The sequence below is a fragment of the Hyla sarda genome, unplaced genomic scaffold (assembly GCF_029499605.1).
Source record: "Hyla sarda isolate aHylSar1 unplaced genomic scaffold, aHylSar1.hap1 scaffold_2856, whole genome shotgun sequence".
Lineage (NCBI taxonomy): Eukaryota > Metazoa > Chordata > Amphibia > Anura > Hylidae > Hyla > Hyla sarda.
Window position 1 is genome coordinate 21,756 of NW_026609563.1, and position 7,629 is coordinate 29,384.

General features: G+C 46.0%; 3 non-coding genes across 3 annotated transcripts; all 3 read right to left on the reverse strand.

Moving 5' to 3' along the window:
• Positions 1-1,022: 1,022 nt before the first annotated feature.
• LOC130326648 (U2 spliceosomal RNA) lies at positions 1,023-1,213 on the reverse strand. The gene has a single exon (XR_008871221.1). It is a non-coding gene; the product is annotated as a U2 spliceosomal RNA (small nuclear RNA).
• Positions 1,214-3,304: 2,091 nt separating this feature from the next.
• Positions 3,305-3,495, reverse strand: LOC130326649 (U2 spliceosomal RNA). Its single transcript, XR_008871222.1, has one exon. It is a non-coding gene; the product is annotated as a U2 spliceosomal RNA (small nuclear RNA).
• A 2,098-nt stretch (positions 3,496-5,593) lies between these two features.
• Positions 5,594-5,784, reverse strand: LOC130326650 (U2 spliceosomal RNA). Its single transcript, XR_008871223.1, has one exon. It is a non-coding gene; the product is annotated as a U2 spliceosomal RNA (small nuclear RNA).
• Positions 5,785-7,629: the final 1,845 nt, after the last annotated feature.

Consider the following 7,629-nt stretch of genomic DNA (forward strand, 5'->3'; position numbering starts at 1 on the left):
GCATACCCCATCAGTGCAGCAATGCTTATTCAATACCGCCAGCAGATGGAGACACTGGGGGATAATTTTCTAAGGATTTATACTGATTTTTCCTGTCTGAATTTGTCGCACAGAAAGTTGCAGGCCAAATATGTGTGACATTTCTGCGACTTTAGCTTCTAGAGCATTTTTACAACATTATACATAGGTGCTGAATACATAAAAAGCGACTGTTCAGCGACAGACAAGTCGCATCGGCTGAAAGTAGGCCAGAATGTCAGTCCATGTTGGAGCAGGTTTAGATACAGTCTAAAGCATAGATCTCAAAGTCTGTGCACAGAATAGCAAGGGCCTCGCACCTTCTGATGCATCAGGTAGGTGCACAATAGCATAGCCTAACCCTCTGTACTTTGGTCTATATTGATGCGGGACATAGACAGCCAGCTGATGACCAATCCATTAGTGCAATGGATGGCTGGAAGCATTTGTCTTTGCCTTTGCAATACCACAGAAGCAATGCATGGTCAATGTACAGCAATGACACACCTGTGTGAACAGCCAGGAGACCCCCCCCCCCCCCATGTTATGTTACATAGTTACATAGTTAGTACGGTCGAAAAAAGACATATGTCCATCACGTTCAACCAGGGAATTAAGGGGTAGGGGTGTGGCGCGATATTGGGGAAGGGATGAGATTTTATATTTCTTCATAAGCATTAATCTTATTTTGTCAATTAGGAACATTCAGCACCCACCCGCTATCAAGGCAGCTGCCTATCATGTCATGCCCTACCTGCACAGGTGTGCTGGCTACTCAAATGATCCAATTAAGGAGGCCATTTAGTCAGCAGCAGCAGAAGTCCTGTGCCTGGACGCTCCAACAGGGGCCAGACACAAGCAGAAGCAGAAGCAGCAGAAGCAGCAGCAGCACCACCTTTTGTTTATTGGCTGCAGCAGCAGCAAGGCCCACAGGGCTGGCTAGCTGGCTAGCCAGCAAGCAGGTAGCAATGAAAGTAGGAATCTTTCTTTTTAACCCTGTAAGGGGGTGGTGCACTGTACCCGAAGATACTGCCATATCGGGTCAATGCATAGGGCGACGGAAGCAAGCTTCGAAATCGGCCCCCGTTCTCAAAAATCCATTTAATATATGGTCCCCAGATAGGGGACGTATCAGATATTAAACTGATAAGAACAGATACTACACTTGATCTTAGCCAAAAGGCCGAGAAGCGATAACCGTGAAAGGGGCGGGCCCAACAAGGTCCCCTTCATGGGCACTATCACTGCTTGCTGTCAGGGAGGCTGCCAGACAATTTTCCATGCACACTCTGGGCTGGGGGGCAGTCAACCACCAGTACACACAGCAGAACCTAAACCCATACCATTATTGCTAAGCAGCAAGACAGGGGCCCATTGCACTCCCACGGGGCCTTTTTAAATGCAATCCATAACCCGGATTTGCCAGGAACCCTTCTTACTCCTCCTACTTGCATGTGACACTGGGCTTAGGATCTGCATAGGAAACACACACACAAGCACACACCTACCTTTGTTGCCTGCAGATGCCTCCTTGGCTGTCCCCAAACGGTATCAAACCAACACCCACGGGAAGCTGTAAGCATAGAGGACATGCCTGCACCCCATTGGACTTACCTGTGTGGGTTAAATCCGGGTTATTTGACAACCTATGGCGGTGATGGTTCTGCTCAGGCAGAGCAGTGCTGATGCTCCTCATAAAGCTGTCGCTGCTGTGAAGGTTCTAGGTGACATCACAAATCCCTTTGGTTACATACACAACAAAGCTGGGTTGTTGTTGTTTACACTCTGCAAGGCCTGTGGAAGTGAGTGACATCATAGCACTGTAGTTCTGAGGGTTCAAGATGGATGCAACAATCTCCTGTTGCTTCTATGAAGGCCGTAATAGACGACATCACCAAACAGCTCCATAGTCACATACACAGCAAAGGAGAGATGTTGTTTACACCTAGTGATGTCAGTGGTATTGAGTGACATCACAGCACAGTGCTAAGGCTCCTGGGCCTGGACACAGCAGCGGCTGCAATATCTCAACGGAGAATACGTTTATATCTATGTGTGTGTGTGCGCATATATATATATATATATATATATATATATATATATATATATATATTTCTCCGCCGAAATCACTTTTAAACCCATTTCCACCTTTTTTTCCCTTCTCTTCCTCTTACTTTTTTTTCACGTTTTTTTACGTTTTTCTCCTTTTCGCCTCTTTTCTGGGCGTATTATTCTTCTTTTTCTTCTTTTTTTTCGTCTAATGCATACCCCATCAGTGCAGCAATGCTTATTCAATACCGCCAGCAGATGGAGACACTGGGGGATAATTTTCTAAGGATTTATACTGATTTTTCCTGTCTGAATTTGTCGCACAGAAAGTTGCAGGCCAAATATGTGTGACATTTCTGCGACTTTAGCTTCTAGAGCATTTTTACAACATTATACATAGGTGCTGAATACATAAAAAGCGACTGTTCAGCGACAGACAAGTCGCATCGGCTGAAAGTAGGCCAGAATGTCAGTCCATGTTGGAGCAGGTTTAGATACAGTCTAAAGCATAGATCTCAAAGTCTGTGCACAGAATTTAGCAAGGGCCTCGCACCTTCTGATGCATCAGGTAGGTGCACAATAGCATAGCCTAACCCTCTGTACTTTGGTCTATATTGATGCGGGACATAGACAGCCAGCTGATGACCAATCCATTAGTGCAATGGATGGCTGGAAGCATTTGTCTTTGCCTTTGCAATACCACAGAAGCAATGCATGGTCAATGTACAGCAATGACACACCTGTGTGAACAGCCAGGAGACCCCCCCCCCCCCCATGTTATGTTACATAGTTACATAGTTAGTACGGTCGAAAAAAGACATATGTCCATCACGTTCAACCAGGGAATTAAGGGGTAGGGGTGTGGCGCGATATTGGGGAAGGGATGAGATTTTATATTTCTTCATAAGCATTAATCTTATTTTGTCAATTAGGAACATTCAGCACCCACCCGCTATCAAGGCAGCTGCCTATCATGTCATGCCCTACCTGCACAGGTGTGCTGGCTACTCAAATGATCCAATTAAGGAGGCCATTTAGTCAGCAGCAGCAGAAGTCCTGTGCCTGGACGCTCCAACAGGGGCCAGACACAAGCAGAAGCAGAAGCAGCAGAAGCAGCAGCAGCACCACCTTTTGTTTATTGGCTGCAGCAGCAGCAAGGCCCACAGGGCTGGCTAGCTGGCTAGCCAGCAAGCAGGTAGCAATGAAAGTAGGAATCTTTCTTTTTAACCCTGTAAGGGGGTGGTGCACTGTACCCGAAGATACTGCCATATCGGGTCAATGCATAGGGCGACGGAAGCAAGCTTCGAAATCGGCCCCCGTTCTCAAAAATCCATTTAATATATGGTCCCCAGATAGGGGACGTATCAGATATTAAACTGATAAGAACAGATACTACACTTGATCTTAGCCAAAAGGCCGAGAAGCGATAACCGTGAAAGGGGCGGGCCCAACAAGGTCCCCTTCATGGGCACTATCACTGCTTGCTGTCAGGGAGGCTGCCAGACAATTTTCCATGCACACTCTGGGCTGGGGGGCAGTCAACCACCAGTACACACAGCAGAACCTAAACCCATACCATTATTGCTAAGCAGCAAGACAGGGGCCCATTGCACTCCCACGGGGCCTTTTTAAATGCAATCCATAACCCGGATTTGCCAGGAACCCTTCTTACTCCTCCTACTTGCATGTGACACTGGGCTTAGGATCTGCATAGGAAACACACACACAAGCACACACCTACCTTTGTTGCCTGCAGATGCCTCCTTGGCTGTCCCCAAACGGTATCAAACCAACACCCACGGGAAGCTGTAAGCATAGAGGACATGCCTGCACCCCATTGGACTTACCTGTGTGGGTTAAATCCGGGTTATTTGACAACCTATGGCGGTGATGGTTCTGCTCAGGCAGAGCAGTGCTGATGCTCCTCATAAAGCTGTCGCTGCTGTGAAGGTTCTAGGTGACATCACAAATCCCTTTGGTTACATACACAACAAAGCTGGGTTGTTGTTGTTTACACTCTGCAAGGCCTGTGGAAGTGAGTGACATCATAGCACTGTAGTTCTGAGGGTTCAAGATGGATGCAACAATCTCCTGTTGCTTCTATGAAGGCCGTAATAGACGACATCACCAAACAGCTCCATAGTCACATACACAGCAAAGGAGAGATGTTGTTTACACCTAGTGATGTCAGTGGTATTGAGTGACATCACAGCACAGTGCTAAGGCTCCTGGGCCTGGACACAGCAGCGGCTGCAATATCTCAACGGAGAATACGTTTATATCTATGTGTGTGTGTGCGCATATATATATATATATATATATATATATATATATATATATATATATTCTCCGCCGAAATCACTTTTAAACCCATTTCCACCTTTTTTTCCCTTCTCTTCCTCTTACTTTTTTTTCACGTTTTTTTACGTTTTTCTCCTTTTCGCCTCTTTTCTGGGCGTATTATTCTTCTTTTTCTTCTTTTTTTTCGTCTAATGCATACCCCATCAGTGCAGCAATGCTTATTCAATACCGCCAGCAGATGGAGACACTGGGGGATAATTTTCTAAGGATTTATACTGATTTTTCCTGTCTGAATTTGTCGCACAGAAAGTTGCAGGCCAAATATGTGTGACATTTCTGCGACTTTAGCTTCTAGAGCATTTTTACAACATTATACATAGGTGCTGAATACATAAAAAGCGACTGTTCAGCGACAGACAAGTCGCATCGGCTGAAAGTAGGCCAGAATGTCAGTCCATGTTGGAGCAGGTTTAGATACAGTCTAAAGCATAGATCTCAAAGTCTGTGCACAGAATTTAGCAAGGGCCTCGCACCTTCTGATGCATCAGGTAGGTGCACAATAGCATAGCCTAACCCTCTGTACTTTGGTCTATATTGATGCGGGACATAGACAGCCAGCTGATGACCAATCCATTAGTGCAATGGATGGCTGGAAGCATTTGTCTTTGCCTTTGCAATACCACAGAAGCAATGCATGGTCAATGTACAGCAATGACACACCTGTGTGAACAGCCAGGAGACCCCCCCCCCCCCATGTTATGTTACATAGTTACATAGTTAGTACGGTCGAAAAAAGACATATGTCCATCACGTTCAACCAGGGAATTAAGGGGTAGGGGTGTGGCGCGATATTGGGGAAGGGATGAGATTTTATATTTCTTCATAAGCATTAATCTTATTTTGTCAATTAGGAACATTCAGCACCCACCCGCTATCAAGGCAGCTGCCTATCATGTCATGCCCTACCTGCACAGGTGTGCTGGCTACTCAAATGATCCAATTAAGGAGGCCATTTAGTCAGCAGCAGCAGAAGTCCTGTGCCTGGACGCTCCAACAGGGGCCAGACACAAGCAGAAGCAGAAGCAGCAGAAGCAGCAGAAGCAGCAGCAGCACCACCTTTTGTTTATTGGCTGCAGCAGCAGCAAGGCCCACAGGGCTGGCTAGCTGGCTAGCCAGCAAGCAGGTAGCAATGAAAGTAGGAATCTTTCTTTTTAACCCTGTAAGGGGGTGGTGCACTGTACCCGAAGATACTGCCATATCGGGTCAATGCATAGGGCGACGGAAGCAAGCTTCGAAATCGGCCCCCGTTCTCAAAAATCCATTTAATATATGGTCCCCAGATAGGGGACGTATCAGATATTAAACTGATAAGAACAGATACTACACTTGATCTTAGCCAAAAGGCCGAGAAGCGATAACCGTGAAAGGGGCGGGCCCAACAAGGTCCCCTTCATGGGCACTATCACTGCTTGCTGTCAGGGAGGCTGCCAGACAATTTTCCATGCACACTCTGGGCTGGGGGGCAGTCAACCACCAGTACACACAGCAGAACCTAAACCCATACCATTATTGCTAAGCAGCAAGACAGGGGCCCATTGCACTCCCACGGGGCCTTTTTAAATGCAATCCATAACCCGGATTTGCCAGGAACCCTTCTTACTCCTCCTACTTGCATGTGACACTGGGCTTAGGATCTGCATAGGAAACACACACACAAGCACACACCTACCTTTGTTGCCTGCAGATGCCTCCTTGGCTGTCCCCAAACGGTATCAAACCAACACCCACGGGAAGCTGTAAGCATAGAGGACATGCCTGCACCCCATTGGACTTACCTGTGTGGGTTAAATCCGGGTTATTTGACAACCTATGGCGGTGATGGTTCTGCTCAGGCAGAGCAGTGCTGATGCTCCTCATAAAGCTGTCGCTGCTGTGAAGGTTCTAGGTGACATCACAAATCCCTTTGGTTACATACACAACAAAGCTGGGTTGTTGTTGTTTACACTCTGCAAGGCCTGTGGAAGTGAGTGACATCATAGCACTGTAGTTCTGAGGGTTCAAGATGGATGCAACAATCTCCTGTTGCTTCTATGAAGGCCGTAATAGACGACATCACCAAACAGCTCCATAGTCACATACACAGCAAAGGAGAGATGTTGTTTACACCTAGTGATGTCAGTGGTATTGAGTGACATCACAGCACAGTGCTAAGGCTCCTGGGCCTGGACACAGCAGCGGCTGCAATATCTCAACGGAGAATACGTTTATATCTATGTGTGTGTGTGCGCATATATATATATATATATATATATATATATATATATATATATATATATTCTCCGCCGAAATCACTTTTAAACCCATTTCCACCTTTTTTTCCCTTCTCTTCCTCTTACTTTTTTTTCACGTTTTTTTACGTTTTTCTCCTTTTCGCCTCTTTTCTGGGCGTATTATTCTTCTTTTTCTTCTTTTTTTTCGTCTAATGCATACCCCATCAGTGCAGCAATGCTTATTCAATACCGCCAGCAGATGGAGACACTGGGGGATAATTTTCTAAGGATTTATACTGATTTTTCCTGTCTGAATTTGTCGCACAGAAAGTTGCAGGCCAAATATGTGTGACATTTCTGCGACTTTAGCTTCTAGAGCATTTTTACAACATTATACATAGGTGCTGAATACATAAAAAGCGACTGTTCAGCGACAGACAAGTCGCATCGGCTGAAAGTAGGCCAGAATGTCAGTCCATGTTGGAGCAGGTTTAGATACAGTCTAAAGCATAGATCTCAAAGTCTGTGCACAGAATTTAGCAAGGGCCTCGCACCTTCTGATGCATCAGGTAGGTGCACAATAGCATAGCCTAACCCTCTGTACTTTGGTCTATATTGATGCGGGACATAGACAGCCAGCTGATGACCAATCCATTAGTGCAATGGATGGCTGGAAGCATTTGTCTTTGCCTTTGCAATACCACAGAAGCAATGCATGGTCAATGTACAGCAATGACACACCTGTGTGAACAGCCAGGAGACCCCCCCCCCCCCCATGTTATGTTACATAGTTACATAGTTAGTACGGTCGAAAAAAGACATATGTCCATCACGTTCAACCAGGGAATTAAGGGGTAGGGGTGTGGCGCGATATTGGGGAAGGGATGAGATTTTATATTTCTTCATAAGCATTAATCTTATTTTGTCAATTAGGAACATTCAGCACCCACCCGCTATCAAGGCAGCTGCCTATCATGTCATGCCCTACCTG